Consider the following 20,279-nt stretch of genomic DNA (forward strand, 5'->3'; position numbering starts at 1 on the left):
TATTGTCTGGTATTTCTTCCCTGCGATAACATTTCCCAGCCTTCCTTTTTACTGCAAAAAGAAAATTAACGACCAATACAAGAGTAACGATCTGAATCGCAGATTACGTTCTTTTCTTCTTTTATTGGGCAATCAAACATATACGGTTTCATGGTGCCGCATCATATAAGGGCGGCAATAAATGAATGGGAAGAAAGGAATTGAAGGCTTTAATTATGAAGAACGTCTCAATATTTGTTTTCATTTTCTTTATTGTGGTCATGAGTCAGGAATTCTTTCTACAATATAAACGTACCGCCATACAAACCAAAACCGCGCTATGCCTTATATTACTCGTGCCACTGATATGGGTTCTGTCGCAAAATACTTCATTAGTTTGTTTTTTTTTCTTTCTTCTACGCCGCTCATCAACATCTGCAAGAGAAGATAGCTTCCTAGTTACTAGCATGCATGCCCAGCCAGAGTGGTTGGACTCGTAAAAAACGAAAAAAAGAAACATTGCGTTTCAAGCTTTGTGTTTACTGCATCGGGTCGCATGTGGTGTAAATTTACTGAGATGTCGCACACCGTCTCATACGTTATTTAGTGTTCGGAATGTGTGTCAGGAAAGGTGAGGCTATTGTGCGTTTATTAGGCAGCTGTTATATCTTTTTGCATTTCAGCTCTGTGGCTAGTTGACTGCCACACCAGTATACACACACGTGTTGTACGGTCGCTGGTTATTTTGCTACCTTAAATATGAACGTTATAAACAACCTGCACTCGAAAATTACGCTGCATGTTGCCCCTAGCATGCACTTAAATCATGAGAGGAGAAAGTTGTTAACATCTTGTAAATATAAAACATGACTTATCAACTAGACACTGAAAGAAAATACATCTGAGCTGTCAAACAACGTGTAATAGTCGCACGTCACTAATAAACTTATCTAAAGGGCTTCAACGACATAATATTCACGCAATAAAAGAAAACATTTTGCCAGATTACAAAATATGCTGAAACTGAAAAGCATTGCAAAATTCCATTTCATCACTATCATAATCATCACCCTGATCTATATCTTCTCAAGGACGAAGGCGTCTCCCAACGATGTGCAATTTGCCCTGCCTTGCGTGAGCTCATTATTATATCCCTACAACTTCGCAACTTTTATCGCCTTGTCTCACTATCTGCCGTATTCGGCCTTACTCGGTAGCCATTCGGGTGCTCAAACTGGCCACCGGCTGTCTGTTGTGTGCATTATACGGTCAGCACAGGTTCAGTTTCTCTTTAACGCCAAGTGAAATATTGGCTCGCCATTTTGTTCTCTGAACCATTGTGCTGTCTTCTAATATCTAAGTGTTATGCCTATAATTTTCTGCGTCATCGCATGCTGCGTGGTCCTTCACTTTTCGTTGAGCTTGATTGTAACTCACCAAGTTTTAGCCTTATCTATTCGTACGAGCAACATATAGTGATTACTTTGCTGGGCATTTGCGCTCAATTTCATCCATTTCTTTAGTCAATTTCCTTATAATGAGTATGCTCCACTGTAATTAAAGACCTGGATATCCATACGGCTTTAATCTAACAAATTATCCATACTCTGTATTCCAGAAATGCTGTAGCCTAATTATTTCTGCTGTACTGAAATGGACATGTATAAAAATATGCAGTGTAATAAAGCGCCAGGATAGAGTATGCAGACCCTTTTACCTCACGCATTGGCATCATAATAGCTGCGAAATCATTTCAGTTGCTACCTAATTTGGCACAGAATAACAGAGAGCTGAGCTAGTTGGTACGTATTCGTTCTAAAAAGAGACAGGGCGTGCAAACACGGACACATGAAAGAGGTCAGGACACCACAAACACCGTCTAACAACTGAAGAGACGTACACCGGCTGAAAAGAAAGAAGGCACGAAAACTTATCTGCGCATGGCCATGCAACAGGCGAACCTGTCAATCCGGCACGCGTGTGGGTCTACGTGGAAGATAACTGTTAAGGCATTTGATTTCATCTTTATGCAAGTTAATCGACGGTTGGCTCACGCATGCGCTACCACTATTCTCGATGTGCCATGCTTCAATCATCAGGCGCGTTTCTTCATTTCTATGCCGGTACAACACTGGGCATTCATCGAATTTTGGCGTGCGCTTATAATCTCGACTGTGTAAAGATAGAAGTTGAGCTTCCTGTTAGCGATCTCTTATGTTCCAACAATCTCTGATTAATGCATCGGCCCGTCTGTCCTACGTAGAAGCGGCCGCAGCTGAAAGGGACCTTATACACCACACTCGTACGGCAATCAGTGAAATTGTTGGTGTGTTTTACGAAACAAATATCGGTCCGCTTCTTGTCTTTTACTCCCTCATTCTTCCTCTGCACAGCGGCACAAATCTTACCAAGCTTATTGGCAGCCATGAAAACAACATTAACGCCGTATCTACTTCCTACTTTCTTTAGCCTGTGAGATACGCGATGGATGTACGGTATACCTACGACGCGCTTCTTCCTATCGCTTTCTGCAACCATGCTCGGACTTAACACAATAGACTTCTTTAAACGTTCAGCGACCGTGGCCACTGCATCACGAGGATGCCCTACATCTAAAAGACGCGTAACCTGTACGCTAAAGCTATCACTCATTTTGTGCTCACACGACTTGGTGAGGGCTGACTTAAGGCAAGACATGGCGATGCCGTTTTTTCCAACCTTCGAGTGCTTCGACGAAAAATTTAACAGTTTGTTCTCAGAAAAAGCATTAAAAGCCATAGAAAATAATTTTAGGACGGTAAAACTTACGCCATCGGTAGTTAGGCAACGTACTGTCGACCTTTTATTAAGACATAATCTTGAGAGAATAGCTTGTAATGTCAAGAAGGCTAAATCACTTACTTTAAAATTATTTTTTCAGCCAAAACACATAAGAACGAGATTCCGTTTCGAGCAATCGTTTCAGAGCAAGGCACCTGGCAAGTCGCTGTATCTAGTTATTTGCAGAACTGCTTTACCTCTTTGAGTTTTTCAGACCCCTTTCATATGCGTAATTCTCAGGCGCTAGTTCAGTTCCTTTCAGAGGAGAACCCCGGCTGTTGTAAAGCTTTTAGTATGGATATTGCAGACATGTATTATTCTTTGCCACATAAGGACTTGTTAAAATTGTGTTAATGAATGTATTAACGAACAAACGCACCAGACGCTTTTCACCTATAAATGTGGTGTTTCTACCGGGGCATTTCTAGAAATCCTTTCCATGTATTTAAAGTCGACGCTGGTAGGTTGGAAGGAAGGCGTTTACGTGCAGAAATCAGGGATATGTATTGGTTCCAAGGTTGCTCCGGTTCTTAGTGATTTATACCTTAGCAAGACTGACAATCTTTTGGAAGGCGCCTTAGGTAATTTGGTTATTAAGGTTTTTCGTTATGTGGACGATTACTTGATTTTTTGCAGTGGTGAGGACTTCGAAAAGGTGGTAACTTCCGTGAGCGAAAAATTTGAATTAAATGGAGGAGGGCTGAGCTTTACTAAAGAGGTGCCTCAGAATAATGGAATACAATTTCTAGACATTTCCTTAACGTTCCAGAAGAACCACGTGTGCTGGCAGTATTCTCCTAGATCTTCGAAACCGCTATTAAATTTTTTGTCGAAGCACTCGAAGGTTGTAAAAAACGGCATCGCCATGTCTTGCCTTAAGTCAGCCCTCACCAAGTCGTGTGAGCACAAAATGAGTGATAGCTTTAGCGTACAGGTTATGCGTCTTTTAGATGTTGGGTATCCTCGTGATGCAGTGGCCACGGTCGCTGAACGTTTAAAGAAGTCCATTGTGTTAAGTCCGAGCATGGTTGCAGAAAGCGATAGGAAGAAACGTGTCGTAGGTATACCGTGCATTCATTGCATATCTCACAGGCTAAAGAAAGTAGGAAGTAGATACGGCGTTAATGTTGTTTTCACGGCTGCCAATAAGCTAGGTAAGATTTGTGCCGCTGTGCAGAGGAACAATGAGCGAGTAAAAGACAAGAAGCGGACCGATATTTCTTTCGTAAAACACACCAACAAATTCACTGATTGCCGTACAAGTGTGGTGTATAAGGTCCCTTTCAGCTGCGGCCGCTTCTACGTAGGGCAGACGGCGCGATGCACTAACCAGAGATTGTTGGAACCTAAGAGATCGCAAACAGGAGGCTCACCTTCTAATCTATCCTTACATTGTCGAGATTGTAAGCGCACGCCAAAATTCGATGAATGCGCAGTGTTGTACCTGCATAGAAATGAAGAAACGCGCCTGATGATTGAAGCATGGCACATCGAGAATAGTGGTAGCGCATGCGTGAGCCAACCGTCGATTAACTTGCATAAAGATGAAATCAAATGCCTTAACAGTTATCTTCCACGTAGACCGCCACGCGTGCCGGATTGATAGGTTCGCCTGTTGCATGGCCATGCGCAGATAAGTTTTCGTGCCTTCTTTCTTTTCAGCCGGTGTGCGTCTCTTCAGTTGTTAGTCGGCGTTTGTGCTGTCCTGACCTCTTTCTTGTGTTCGTGTTTGCACGCCCTGTCTCTTTTTAGAATAATTTGGCACGTATGCGTTAATATCTGTGATCAAGGAGAAAGCATCGAGACCCTAAACAGAACAGAAAAAAGCTACAACTTTAGCACGTCAATCTGATTTAGCGAAAAAGCGAATTTAGAAGGTAACAGCCTTGTCCCAACTAAAACTCAAACACTGACCAGAGGTGTGGCGAGCAATTATAGCATCTGGGCGCCATGCTTTCAGCGGGAAAGGTCGTGCATGCGCGCGTCTAAGCAAAACAGGTAGCGTAATACGCTAGTGAGACCGAGGCATCATTCACGTTGGTCTATAAATAAAAAAAAACTAGGACATCGCCATTCGGATCCGCTCGAATTTGCTCCCAGGAAAGAAGCACCGTTCGCGGAAGAGATCGGAGAGAAGTATAGGCGTCATGCAGAAAAGAAGGGCTGTCACTAATGTCATCAAACCTGTGGCACCCACAAAACACTAGTTCTAGCATTAACCTGGAAAATTATGGCGAGGTAGGCATTGCCAGTATTCTAACAATCTTCAGACTGGGTAACAGGTAATTCATCTATGGAATTGGTCATCTGCATAGGCGTGCTCATCAAGGAGGGTGGGCGGGGGGGAGCGGGGGGCGAACGTTCATTGGAGCGCCCCCTCCCCTCACTAAGTCGAAGTATGGGGCAGACTGTGCGCCCCCCCCCCCTCTTAGGTGACCAGAGGGGACAGCCGCCCCCCACTGCAGCCCCCCCCCCCCCCGTGCGCACGCCTGTGGTCATCTGCCAAAAAATTGTGCATCTAAACGTGCATCCCGATTTCGGCTGCCGCTGTACACGCGAAACGAGGTAACAGAAACTGTAAAACGAGGTAGGATTTAATCAAGAAAACGAAAACATACGTACTGCAAAGGAATGGAGAAGCATTGGCTAATGGAATAAAATTTTCTGGGTAGGTTGCACTATCCCGGCCATTGGGATCTTCTCTGTCGTCGTCCTGCAACCATAGACGTTGGCACATCATAATTCCCCATTTAAAAATGTAACACAAGTTATCCATTTGCAAAACCCTTTTATTCACCGGCAAACCATGTACTGCTATAAAACACCAATATCAATAGTCACTGTTTTTGTACATGAAATTCAGAGTGAATATTGGTAATAATGGTCCCGTAGAAAGCACTACTGAAAAGTTATAGCTACGTGTCACTTTTCTTGGGTGCAAAGAAAAGAAAACCGCGCTCTCGCTAGCTTATCCCTGTGAATAGTCGGTGGCCGCAACAAAATGAAGAGGCTCCAGGAAAAGCTTCTTTCATGAATTTAGCAAATATTTCAGCCTTTCCACGTCTCTTGGCTTCATGATTACATATGGTACACATGGCTGACTAGGTGAATGCCTACGAATGCCTGATATTATATTCCAGCAAAAGGGAGATGGTTGGACGCTCTTTATGAGTAAAAATAAGAGCTCACCTGTGGTTCATGCAGTGAAGCTGTCGCGTCAATGTCACCTTTAGTGCTGCTTACTTTATAATAAATGCCTTGCAATATTTGTTCGCACTTCATTCGGAGTTTTTGCCATTCTGTAACATTCACTCCAGCTAATTTGTGACTTGCTAGGTCGGCGAATGTCAAGTTCTTAGGCAAATACCCTTGGGAATCTGTTTACACTGCAATGAATGGTGACTACGAAAGGCCAACGGGATCGAGTACTGTAATCTGAAAGGTAGATCGGCTGCGATATTTTAAAGCAGTGTATTGCACGCGACTTGTATTTTCAGATCCCTTCAGCTCTGCGAAATCAGATCAAATCAGATGTCTTCAACCCAAGAAAATACGTTTTGAACTCCTGAAACACTAAGAATTTGAGTTGAACAGCCCTATTGGTTTAATTACTTCCTTGTTTAGACTGCCATTTCTCGATACAGCTTCAACTGATCCGAGGTATGGATATAAGCTGTAGCATATAAGGTTACTAAAACTACCCTTTAAATGTTTTTTTTCTTTGTATTTATCGTCAGAGCTCATGTTGTCCGTAATTGTCTATGAACGCAAAGCGTAGTGTGGAAAAGGCTTTTACGCGGCTACAAATCAGCTCTTAAAGAATGCATTTTTTTTTCACATTTACGATATATCGCAGAAAACCGCTTATATCGTAACATACAGTGTGCCCTAGCTATTTCTAGCCTGAGTTTAAAACTATGCCGAACCACTCTATGACGACACGACCAAATGCATGTTGCTGTACGAAGTACGTCACACTTTTTTGTACCTCTTGATTGCCTATTTGTACATGTTTAATTAACTAAACTTTCAAGCAACGAAGCTGCGCAAAAAATTCCAATGAGAAAGTTGTAGCTCAGTTTGTTAACGTCCGACTGGACAGTTAATAACTTTCTATTTGTTAAGTATTGGCATTTTTATGCTTACTACAGATGCCCGCGAAATACAAAAATACACCCCGTGACATGAACACTTGTGCGCCGCATTGCATTGCTGCGTAACGTTCAACGTGAAAACGGCTATAGCAGCAAGGTCGACAGTTGGGCTAGTTGGTAAGGTTCCATAATATTTTAGAGCAGCGCAAAAGACGGGACAAAGGACAAGAAGTTAGTATGATCCCCACGTGGCGGCGATAACACAGATCATTTGGGTCACCTTCTGTATGTTTTCTTTTCCTTGGTTCAAAAAAGCGCTCGTCTGTGAACTTCTTGTCCTTTGTCCCATCTTTTGCGCTGCTCTAAAATATTACGGCTATAGCATTTGACCGGATGTATTGCCTCGACAGGGCTGCGCTAAGACGCACGTTTTGCTAGCGGAAACACAAACGATAACCGTTGCGTCTGCTTATCGTTGTCATGAACCGCCGCGAAGGAAGCATATCGTTTGTACGCGGAACGTTAGGGAGCACGGCAATCACGGCGCGCATAGGCGAGCAAGCGGGCATGTCACATGGTATTTTTTCGCGGGTATCTGTAGTAAGCAGAAAAACGCTAATACTTAATAGATAAAAAGTTAGAAACTCTCTAATCGGAAGTTTCGCAAAGTGATGTACAACTTTTTCATTGGAAGTTCTTTCCCAGCTTCATGGTTTCAATATTTAATGAATTAAACATGCCTAAGTAGGCAATTAAGAAGGAAACGAAAAATTATGTGACATACTCCAGGCAATAGTCCGCAAAATGTATTTGGTCCCGTCGGCATGGAGTGCGTTGGCGTATTTTTAAGCTCTGGCTAGAGATACCTGGGGCACCCTGTATATAAATGTTTTGTTACTGTAGCCAATCTTAAAGGCTCAATGCTCACTGCTGCCTACAGGCAACAGGGCCTCCCTGCTACGACTACCAACGACCTCCTGTTCCCTTCGCCTCCCAAACTCTGGGCTCTCCACAGCCTCTTGTAGTTTGTGGAAGCGACCGTAATCACCGCCTACCGTTAAGCGCCCGCAACTTGCTGGACACTCCCTTCACCATCGGCCTCCCCCATGAATCGACGAGACCCGGCTGTTCATCTTTCTCTCTTCTACTATCGTCTTTATTTCGCACTTCCCCTTCCCCTGAAGCTACGCCATGCTCTATTTTGGGCTGCAGAATCAAGCGTCCTTTCCACAATAAACACTACTACTACTGCTCTGAAAAGACAATTTATTTAAGCAGTAACCGTAAGTGTCGATGCTGCTTTAATACAAAAGTAACTTTCTCGGTGGCAAGTTTCTAGGTAAACAGGAAAAATAACAGCAAATGAAGAAATGTTGCCGCGTCAAAGAGAAGTTTTCGTGCACTGTCGTTGTAACGACATATCCCTTACCACCCCCTCGGATCAACTATTTACTTTGGGTAAAAATAATGCCATAGTATTCTACAGGAGCTAGAGACCAATATTTAGAAACTTCTAGACTTGTCGCCAAGAGCCCATCTGTACGAAAAAATAAATTGAGGAGCTATTCCACTCTGTGCAGTTGGACGACCAGCGAAGGTGCTTAGCACAGCACACAGATGTTACACAGAATTTTCAACCAACGTACGCAATCATTTATTGCCTGGATCGGAATGGGGCGCACCCGCATGGCGTGTGGTGGGCCGCCTCGCGTTGGGCGCTCACGGGAAGACGACAAATGAGGCGGTAAAGGGTGATATGTGATGGACAGGCTTTGAAGTGAGGGAAGCGCAGAGCAAAATGAGATTCGAAGAGAGGCTGAGGAAAATGAAGGAGAGTAGATGGGCAGAGAAGGTTTTCAGGTATTTGTATAGAAAAAGCGTTGACACGCAGTGGAGAAAAAGAACTAGGAGGCTCACCAGTAAATATACGGCTGGCAGTGCGGGCGATATGGCAACAAGGAGCATTAAGCGGAAGGTCAGAGAGGCGGAGAGGACTTATTGGATGACAGCGATGGAAAAGAAGCCGGTTCTGAGTAACTACCGAAAAGGAAAAAACGAAATAAGGAGGGAAAGGTTTTATGATATTTCAAGGGGAAGCGCTTTACTGTTTGAAGCAAGGTCGGGCTGCCTTAGAACGCGTAGTTATAAAGCGAGATTCAGTAACGAAGAAGAACATTGTACATGCTGCGGGGGAACTAAGGAAACGATGGAACATGTACTGATTGAATGTGGCGATATTCACCCAGGTATACGTGTGGGCACGAGTCTACATGAAGCCTTGGGTTTTAGGGACAACAATGGAAAGCTGAACACGTCCGCGATAGAAATAAGTAAGAGTTAGAGTATTGGTGGCAGAAAAGTAGAGATAAAGTACAAAAATAAATAATGGGGGAAAATAAAGTCATTCTGCCTTAAGAGGCAGAGAGATGGACCGTGAATTTATATTTTTTGGTATAATAACATAGATTTAATCAATGTAGATAAGACATTAGGACAACATGAAACAAGGAAGCTTTTTTTCTTCTTTCTCTTTTTTTTTTCTCCTTCGAGCCTGGTGGCAGACATGTCACCGCCCCGTTATAAAGGGGACGCTCATAGCATCCATCCATCCATCTTCTTCCTAGCATTCGTCAGCTTCTTTAGCGGCCCGTTAAAAGGGGGAGAGCTCGAGCACCAAGGCGCATATTATTTGGCATCAAATTTTCGCAAAGCCGCACTTTCCTCATATGTTCGATACTCCATGTCGGCTTTACATGCTGACCTGAGGAGGGCGTTTATAGTACTGCCATGAATGTCGACGAGGCCTTCATAGAAAGCTTTCTTTCTTTAAATTTGTTTTGTACTGCGGCTACGATGTTTTGCATCCAGCAGTGCCTGCTGGTTTGTTCTTGTATATGTTTTGTTGCTGAAGACTCGCCGCGCCCGGTGGACTTATCTATGCTTGAATTAAAGTTCTTGTTTCGCTCTTTCTCTCTCTCTCTTGTAATCCGCGCCGGCTATCTGATTTTATACGGATAGAGCTTCGCACTGTCGTCACTATAGCAGTGTTATTGGTCTAATCCAATGGCTCCAGGAGGAATAGCGCTTGTGTATAAATGCTCGCGGAAAAACGCCGCGGCAATAGTTTTTCGCCGTCGCTCACGTGTGCACGTCGCTCTGTTGACTGCTTCTTCGCCGCTTATATCTTCTTTAAGTATATTGTGGAGCACAAGATCGCTTCAATAAACCTGAGTTACCGAACCCTGCGTCGTATTTGGCACGTGGTAATATTCATGTGGTTTAGATATATTTACCTTCTGCAAGAATGTGTAACCCAGTGGTCAAGACACTTACCTTCGGAGCGGAGGGGTGCCTTTCAAATCAAGCCCGACCACGAAAGTTCATTTTCTTTTACTCATTTATTTCTAAGATTTCCTGTCGTCGAACATGAAGAAATCCCACCACCGAGTCATATCACGAAGATAGTGAACAGCCTTTGCTCCTGATATATTTGTTTCCCCATCTCATGCCACAGGTAAGGGAGTAACCAGGGGATTAGGTGGGGGAGGGTCTTTCTTGCAGTTCCAGAGAATATGGGAGAGGGTCACTATTACCCCGCATGATGAGCAAGGGAAAAAATACTGTCGCCAAACAACCCGGGGGGGGGGGGGGGGGGTTCAGCTTCGGCCCATTAACAGAGCCGGGAAGGGGGCTGGCAGGCATAGCCTGGCAGACTACCTCCCCTTATGGATAAACCTAGAGTGAAGAAACGTTTTTGTAGCGTTAGCTACACTTGCCTAGCCGGAGCCGATTTCGCGCGGAGCGTCAGGAGCCGTGCTGCGCATGCGCGAGGATCAGTGATGTCACACCACTGGGTCACCGGAGCTGGCATCTCACGCGCTCTCCGACACCGCTGCGCGCGGCTCGCCGCTGCTGGTCTGCGCGTTCGGGAGGAGTAGCATCGTAGGCACGGCAGACAAGCTGGCGCCGGCGCGCACGCAGCTGTTCGCCTTCGCTGTGCAGTCGCCGTCTGACGCTGCGCTGGGGCCGCTTGATAGCGCCTCTGACTGGCGTTTGCAGGTGGGTAACACCATGGAGAAAGAGAGTGCAAATGCTGCTCGACGGCGCAGAAGAGCCGAAAAGCTTATCTCATCGGATCCCGAAGTAGTTGCCTGGCAATTAGCGGTTAAGCGTACGAAGAATGAACAGAAGAAGGTTAATAATCCTAGACAATCTGGAAAGCTAAGAATAATCAGCTGAACCTTTGCTGACGCTGCGTGTATCCTGGCATAGCCAAGCTAAGCCACGGCAATTTTTTTTTCTCCTTCTTCTATACCATCTCGACAACTTCTACAGAGGCGCTGTCTTCTGATTGTTCTCGGCGCAACTACCCAATAAAACAACAAACAACACTGATTCTCCTCAGTGCAACAGAAACATGTCATCTAGAGCAGAGGAGGAGGAGGAAAACGAGAGAGATGAAAGACAGGGATGTTAACCAGTTTGGCATAACCGGTATGCTTCCCTGCACAGGGGGAATTAATGGGGGAGATTGAAAGAAGAGTAAAGAAAGAGAGAAAGAGGGGAGAGCACAAGTTTTCAGTAAAGAATACGCCATCCTTATCGCATGTTCTGGCTTCGTTACGCCGGCTTGCTACATCTCAACAGGAAATAGCAAAGGTAGTACTCCACTGTCTCCAAAATCGATGCACTTAGTCGCTGACGCTTCGTTTTGCAACAATTGACTTAATAATTTCATTGCGTACGTATATATATATATTAGCAGAGCTTTGTCTCGCATAATTTCTTAAAGAATATATAGCTTTCGGATGTCATTATTGCTGAGGAAGTGTTCTCATGCCTTTAATGGTCCATTTATTTGCGGTGTTTGTTATAATTTTAGTAAACGATATCGGGTTTCACAAAGCATCCTGTATACCGGTAGGCCTACAAAAGCCTTTCTGTGCATTTCTGTATCGGTGGTGCGAGCAAGCTGTGCGAGAATGCTACGCCGTACACACTATGCACACAATACTGCCAGCAGCAGCGGGTCTAGGTCTAATCAGTGTTTACCACAGCGTTAGGATGATTCTGAGAACACTTCCAATTTCTTTTTTTTTAGCTCTGTTCTTTCTATATACCAAAATAAAAATACGTACTTGCAGCGCTTTGTCGGGGAGGTGACTGCGGTGGTGATCCATACGTGCGGCGATTTGGTGCCGTGCGCTTTTGTCGTCTGTTGCCCAATGCTATTTTCAAAGCAAAACAGCAAGGAAAATCATTAAAAGCATCAATTGCCAAACTAGATGCCATTCTAGTCAAAGGTAGAGTCACTGTATATGCTACCTTTAGGTAGCAGAGTAACGCATAGGTCCGGCTAGCAACCACAGCTATGCGGTGAAGTCGCACTCCATTTTTGCAGGCGACATGCCTACCGCGTCGCCGATAAACATGTCTGGCGTGTCGAAGGCTGGCGATAAACATTGGCTCTCGATGACTAGCGTTAATTGAGTGAGCTGCAGCGGCGGCGTCGAGAAATACAAAAATTGGCCCGAGCGTCAGCTTCTCCGCAGTGCATGGTTGCTAGCGGCGTTGGAAAGCAGATGCGCAACTCTGCTACCTAAAGGTAGCATATACAGTAACTCTAGTCAAAGGGTCATAAAAGCGCCACCGCGGTGATGCCGTAGTTACAGTGCTCGGATGGTGACTCGAAAGACCTGGGTTCGATCCCGGCCGCAGCGGTCGCATGTCAATGGAGGCGAAAGAGGCCCGTGATATAGAGCTCCCTTGAAACCTCCACACACAAAACAAAATGGCTTGTTTTCCAATTTCTTCACTTCAGTAGTGCTTATGCGAATGAAATAATACGACTTTATCTGACGTATGAGGAGAAGTATGACGTGTGAAAGACTCTTGTGTCTAAAAGACATTGATGAGTGCCATTACTGGGGAGTCATGACTTATACTGCATAAAAGGGAAATCTCCTGGTGAAAAAAAAATACTTTTCAAGAAAAATATATTGAGAGAAATCTTATGTGCAGCGTAGGCTGAGGAACAGTCATTTAAGATTTACCTAATCACTTTCGGTGTTCACTAAAGAATTCAATGACTTATCAAAACCGGAAACCTCTCCGCGATAACTGTCCAAGAGGCAGACATTCAGACACAAGCGATATTACACAAGAGGACACTTTGCTGAGAAGTTACTGTTTGCAGAAATCTTAAACGTCTTCATTCAGAACCTCCAGCGCGCTTATCAACAAAGGTACGTCAGATTTTGACTTTGCTTGCTATTGCTAGGTGATATTGCTTTCGTTAAATGTTTCAATCAAAACTGTCATCGTTAAATAATTTCTGCTCAATATCAAGCCTAAATGCTGACATCTCCATACAGGTCTTATACAGCCTCGGCTGCGCTCAAAGGCAAGCAAAAGTTCTGGCATTCAAGCGCAGCCATGGTAAAGTCAATTGATTGTACCTCGTGCACACCCGTCATTATTGTACAATCAGTTATGCGTACCAGCGCGACCTCTAATATAAGGTACTGGTTATTTTGCACTCCTGCCACTCACGATGAAGAACGATAATCAGGTATGCTTCTGATTAGAAACTGACGTTAAGATGAAGAATGGAATACAGGCACGGTAATGCATCACCCCATATAGCATCTGGATATCTGTACTCCTGAATACAAAACGAGTATTTTTACACTAACAAACAGAATTAAAAGATTACTTTGTAGGCGTACTCCTAGAGATCCTTATTCTAGCCTTAACATCGAAACTTAAAGAACGTTCGCGCGGTCGTACACTCTAAGAAAAAAAAAGAGTGTTTTGACTCTTTTTGGCGTGTCTTCACATGCCACGTATGTGAGAGGCACGTCAACTCTATTTGTAGATCATCGTACTCTCTTCGGAGAGTCGCGTGACCCTCAAGACAATTAACGTGTCTCTTTAAAGAGAGTCATATACGTGGCATGTCAAGACACCCCAAAAAGAGTCAAAATACTATTTTTTCTTAGAGTGAAACAAGGTACACTAATGAGAAACTACTTTCAGTGCGAGTGGGCCCCTTATCTGTCTTCTAGTCAAACTGACTGCTTTATGAGCCCGTCTAGCGACCATAATTTCAGGTTGGATCAATGGCTACTTTCCGGCTACTTTTCAACCTCTGCTGTGGCGAATTAAATGGACACTGAAGAGCGAAACCATTTTTCTCATACTCTTTCACAATACCGAAAACAGCACGATTACGGCGAGAAGACGCTTAGTAAGCGAGAAAACGCGGAAAAACAAAATGTGGGTGGCGACGCCACCTTGATGTTTCTGCACCATTCACCGTGACGTCACTTGTTTTGACGGTGCCTACTAGGAACTACGTAGTTCCTAATCGGTAAAAATGAAATACATTGTCCTCTGAGGGGGTCATAGACTTAACATACAAAGTTTGGGGTAATTTTGTTGAGCGAATGGTGCCAAAAAACAATCAATACACTTTGAAATCCGTGACGTCACGCGGGGAGATTTCGGCGCGAAATTTAAAAATGAGTCTTTGAACTTGATTTTATCTTCTGTTAATAAGCCTGTGATGGTGTTAATAAACCTGTAATGGATGACCGTTGCTATATTTCGCTACAGGTATGTCGACAACTTTAAATGGCATGGCTACTTTGGCTAATTTCAGTTTCAATACTGCTTATTTTTCAATTCCCCTCAGCGGCAGCCCTGCTTACAGTGTCCGTATCATATACCGGTTCTTTTCCGACTCACAATCAATGTATTGCAATAATAAAGGTGAATGCGCACTCAGTCCACTTGCTTGACGATGCTCTTCCTCTCCTAAATTTAGGTTCGGCATGCCTCCAGGTCCCGGTGGTAGCTTTCCTGCAAGCACATACGTTGGAGCTTGTCCGAAAATGAAAATGAGGGAAATTAAGCTGAGTGCAGCTAAAACTTTTAGGCCGAAAACCGGACTCATAGCTGCATCAGTAAGACGTGTTCAAGCAGCATTTATTGTGTGTAAATACGCACCCTTATTCCGGGTATATATATCAAAGTGAAATACAATAACCCAAAAAATTGGCATTAAGCAAGCACAATGGGTGTGCGAAAGTTAGCGCTTGTGTTGTCGTGTTCTTCTCCCTTTGTCCCCGTTGTGAGTGCGCGCTATCCTGTGCCGATGAATACATACCAACTCGCCCAGTTTTCTGCTTTGCTGAAAATGTCGCGTTTTATATATATATATATATATATATATATATATATATATATATATATATATATATATATATATATATATATATATATATATATATATATATATATATATATATATATATATATATATATATATATATATTCACACAACGCTTCTCTTAGTCACACAGCCCAAGCGTTGGTTCTGTGTTGATTTCCTAGCTATTGCATTGCAGCCTTAGTACAAAAACATCACTTCTGTTATCAGGTGCTCCGTGCTATTATAAGGTTCACGCTTCACTTTTCGCAGAAGAGATGTCGCTATGTTTAAGAGAAACAATGAAAATTCTTTCTTCCGCTCTCGGCTTTCAAGGACAGCGCACAGCTGTAAATGTAGTCCTCGATTTTTTTTTTCAGAAATTGCATTCCTAATGGAAAAGCATGTCCCTGGGCGAGTTGGTGCCTGTGTTTTTTAAACATGTTATTTCTGGCACAGTGCTTATAACATAAAGAAAGGAAAAAGGAAAGAAACAGAGGAACGCCAGCAGAGGCACGCCAGGCAGATGGCGCTCATCTGTCTCTTTTCTGTGTCCTTTTTTCATGTTGTAAGCATTGCGGCAAAAATAACATGCATTCCTATTATTTGCTAGGGATCAAGCTTTCTTTTGTGAGTGGGGCTAAGAACTTAATCGGAGTGTTGCCTTTTCCAATAAAAAAAATGTTTCAGATGTAGCCGTACACAAGGACTATTTGCTAAAATTGCTTTGCATAACCTCCATCCGCGACTGCAACACTTTCAATGCTTCAGCGCTAGCATGCTAAACCTCCCTCCGTTTCAACACTCAAAAACATTTTCTGACCTATAGCATACAGTCTAATGTATTTGTACAAAGAGCTTGCGCACTTTCACTTTCAGGTCTCTCTGTCGGTTTTGAGAAGGCGCCATGAAACTGCAGCAAGATCGTCTAATTGGCCGGAGAAAAGAAGGTTCCGCCACACCAGACTGCAGTGGTACTGGCTATGCCAACCAATAGCTTGTTTAGAGTCCCGCACACACTGAGTTCTCTGAGCTGCGAGACTTCAAGTACTATTATCGCGCTAACCTCAGAAAACTGGTACATTTCTCGACAGTGGCTCACGGCACGAAATCCAATAGCCAAGGTATTGTGTACTTGTGAAATTACCTAGTCGCGAATTCTAGAATGCAGAAATCTACGAAGTGAGAATGCAACAATTTGTTGCAGAGGTTACCTGGCGCAGTATGCTAATTGATTCTTTTTATGCTTCGTCCCGGCCAGTGTAGAATTAAGGCAGGCTCCTGCAACCACCCCGCCGGTGTCTATGTTCTTTATTAAAAGCCTTTCGAAGGCTGACGAGCCTTAGCCTACGTAAGTACACCTAAAATGGTTCACGTGGCTTGTTCGCGCTGCCAGGAACTGGACGACTTTGAAACGGAAGAAGACACACACAGGGTAAAGCGCGTACTACGAACTGCTTATTTTCGTGCCACACAATTCCTGTGCGTGTCTTTTTCCATTTCAAAATCGTCCAGTTCCTGGCAGCGCGAACAGGCCATGTATTCGCACCAACTAGCCCCCATGGCAGCTTTACTTGCACCTAAAATGGTGTCATCTTTCAAGATCTCAACAGGGCAGGGAAGTGTCCAAGGAAGTTTGAAAATAATTATTCAGATGACAAAGGGAAACCTTGAAGTAGCCTGACGATGAAGCGAGAATTGAAGAATGGCAAAAACAGCCGGAGCGATTAGAAGGAAGCTCAATTAGGAAGAGGGAGGGAGGGGAAACTGTATTTAAAGAAGAATAAAGACGGGCTGCAACAAACACGGCAGGTTTTTCTAAATATTGACTGTCATATCATAGCTGTACTTAAAAAAATAGCACTAACATTTCATAATGGGCAAAAAACAGCGCGCAGACAGACGGGACGAGGAAAGGTATACAGAGAACAAGCGCTGCTTTGTGTGTACCTTTCTTCGTCCCGTCCGTCTGCGCGCTGTTTTTTGCCCATTATGTATCACCAACTGGCCCAACTTTCAGTCCTGCTACCATTTCATGTTGCCAGTTCTAATATATATGAGCTTAGTTGAGTTGAATAAACTTTATAGTCCAACGGTTATTGCAACTTGTGCCCGTGGCTAGGGTGGCAGGGATCCATCGCTCGAGGAACATCTTCCAAGGTCCTCGGCGGTGGCCCTGGCCCGCTGGACGGCCCACTCTTGGTCTTTGGGGACCTCGCTGAGGAGGGTGGCTTGCCATCGCTCTGCGAGGCACCCCGCTCCATAGGGTCCTGCTGTTGTCGTCCTTCTTCCTCTTGGTATTTATTTCTCGAGCCGTTTGCATTCCCAAAACACATGGGCCATATCGGCCCGTTCCTGCTGGTATCACGGCAGCCAGGCGACGGAAGCAGCGCGGTACACAGGCAGTGCTGGCGGTAGGAGTTAATGAAAGTGCCCGTCCGCAGCCGCCTCAAATTGACCGCCTGGGACCTGTCCAGAAGCGCGTGGGGTTGTGGATATTTGTTTTGATCCTTTCTGTAGTGCCCAAGCACATCCCGGTACGTTGCCGGGAACTCTTCGGCACAGTGGTCGTCATCCCTCTGGCCGTTAGTTTCTTCCGCCGCGACTTCGATTGCCACAAAGGCGGCGGCGGTGGTGGTGGCGACTGTGGCGGCGCCAGACTCTGTGGCCTCCGCCGCCGTTCTTCTGCTGGCGTGCCGCACAACAACTCCGCCGGCTGCTACCTGGGTGACCGCATAGCGGAGGGTAAGCTGCCTCACGACGAGATGGATGCGCTCGTTGTTGTTGGTTGGAGTGCCGGCGGGTCTTCTACGGCAGGTATTGTTATTGCTGTTGCGGCTGTCGTTGACACTTCCAATGTCCCCCATGTGAGCGGGGAACCACCTCAGGGCCTTGTCAGTAATCTTGCCCGACTCAAAGCCCCCTGCCCTGGTGCTGGGCATGTGCGCCACCTCTGCGGACCCCAGTCTTTGTTGTTGTTCCGTATCGCCAATTTCCAGTCGCTGATCACTAAATGTCCTCTGCACCACCGTCGGGTGCCACGAGGGCTATGGCCATCCTCTCCGCTGCTTCGGCCGACGGCAGCCTCGCCGACGCCGTGGCTCGGACCCTTCCCGTCGTATCTATGACCGCCATTGGCGCCGGCACCGCTGGCGGGCCTTGTCGTTGATGCCGCTTCGCTGTTGCCGTTGTTGTAGCAGTAGTAGGGGCGGTGGTGGTGGTGGGAGGGGTGAGGGGGGAGCACCGGTTTGTCTCGTACGTTCTATTGTAGCAGCGGTGGCGGTGGTCGTCCCTCGTCGCCTTCGCCGGCGCGCCGCGGACACCTGGTTGCATCGACGAAGAGGACTCCTTCTCGTCTTCCGTGTTCCTTGAGAATCGGCACCACCCTGCGTTTTAAGCGGAAACAAGGAGTACATCAAGGGAGTTTAGGAAGTAACGAACGACCGCGCCGCGTGCGATGGTTTGGACAATGTAAGGTCGCGCTCGGCGTGACATCCCCCGCCCCCTTCCTCCTTGGTAACGTCTTCCCGAGAAACGGAGCCGGCTCGACGTGGCACCCCCTTCCTCGCCTGCCTGACGGATTCCCGAGAAACGGCGCCTCAGCTTACTCTGCCTCCCCTGCTCCTTCCACGAAACTGCCTGTCCGGTGTCGACGAGGGCCACGGGCAACGAGGACGGGGGGATAAAAGGAGCGCCCGGGAAAAGACGCGGGGGTCTTTTGAGTCTACGAGGAGAGCTGGCCGGCTAGACACCGGCACGACCGCTTTAGGCCCCACTGCGGGTCATACTCTTTTTTTGCTGCCTTTTTGAATTGTAAACAGTTGTGTACATAAAGTTGTATTGGTAAAACGTCCAGCGGGTGAAGGCGTCTTCCTCCGGAGTAAAGTCACGAAGACGGCGGCGATCATCCTCGCGAAGCAACGATCCCGGCTTTGCTTCGCCACCAAGAACCTCGTCCGAACCGTATACCGAGTTCGGACGAAAATTTACTGACAAATATTCGCGTAACATTAGAAGACAGGAAGAAACAGAGGATAGGAAAACAAACGGGGGACACCTATATTCCAGTTCAGGTTACCAGCAAAAAAATGGAGCTGGTCGGGCGACATTGTACGTTAGGAGTTATAATGGGTGGTCAGATAGCGGTACAGACAATCGGCAGAGGTAGACGGTGAGGTAGAGGAATTGATACCAAGGAATAAAAAACGCAGCCCAGGACTGCAACCGCTTAGGGGATGACGACATCAGAAAATTTCCAGGGATAAAATGGACTCATCTTACGCAAGGCAAGATAAATTGGAGACCAACGGGACAAGACTTCGTCCTGCAGCGAACACAAAAGAAAGATGATCATGATGACTCGTTAATGCATTAAGCTGGGCTAGTTGGTATTGATTGTGTGCTTCCATATTGCTAGCGAACACGCGTCCTTTGTGCGTGTTCGCTAGCAATATGGAAGCATACGATCATGATGACCTTGTTTTTGTTAACGTCAACATTTCCAAGGACATTAAGATGACGATGATAACAAATATCGAAATATCTAATCCCTCGTGTATTCCGCACTAGAACCACCTTATAATTATGATGCACGCCGTTAGAGGAGAATCGGGGTAAACTTCGACCATCTGGGGCTTTTTAACCTGCGCTTAAATATAAATGTACCGGTATTATTGTGCTTCCCTCCAGTCAGATATCAAGATATTGTAGCACGAAGTGCACCAAAATGTTTTCTCTTTCAAAAACCGATGACGTCGTTAATGCAAAAGCTTTCGCCTTCAAAACCACTGCTATTGTATAAAAATGCGGTGACACTTCCGCTCGAATAGGAGACTAGAGAGGTTTAACGTTGCGCTTGAAAGCCTGCGACAATGTTCCAAGAATATGCTCACGTAAGGCAGCACGCTGAAAAAACACCATCTGTGTGGAAGCCATTGCATCCCGGCAGCTAGCAGATGTCTCACAATGCTGGCATAGTGCGAAACCTCGCGACTGCAGTTGCAAGCATCCTTCTCAAGGGCGCACTAAATTATACCTACGAAAAGTATCAGCGTTAGCCTGCGTCCTCAAAGTTTTAGATAAAGATAGCCTAACATTTACGGCTCTTTCGTTCAGTATATTATAACACTGGAGCCCAGCAGGAATGACGGTTTTTTTTTTAAGATATAGTACCC

The 20,279-nt window shown here is 45.3% G+C and overlaps 1 long non-coding RNA gene across 1 annotated transcript; it reads right to left on the reverse strand.

The window, feature by feature from the left end:
- Positions 1-220: 220 nt before the first annotated feature.
- LOC119402871 (uncharacterized) lies at positions 221-14,912 on the reverse strand. The gene is made up of 4 exons (XR_005185979.2): positions 14,679-14,912; positions 12,032-12,121; positions 5,422-5,512; positions 221-414 (listed from the first exon to the last, which is right to left on the reverse strand). It is a non-coding gene; the product is annotated as an uncharacterized LOC119402871 (long non-coding RNA).
- Between the last annotated feature and the right edge of the window lie 5,367 nt (positions 14,913-20,279).

The sequence above is a fragment of the Rhipicephalus sanguineus genome, chromosome 8 (assembly GCF_013339695.2).
Source record: "Rhipicephalus sanguineus isolate Rsan-2018 chromosome 8, BIME_Rsan_1.4, whole genome shotgun sequence".
Taxonomy (NCBI): Eukaryota; Metazoa; Arthropoda; class Arachnida; order Ixodida; family Ixodidae; genus Rhipicephalus; species Rhipicephalus sanguineus.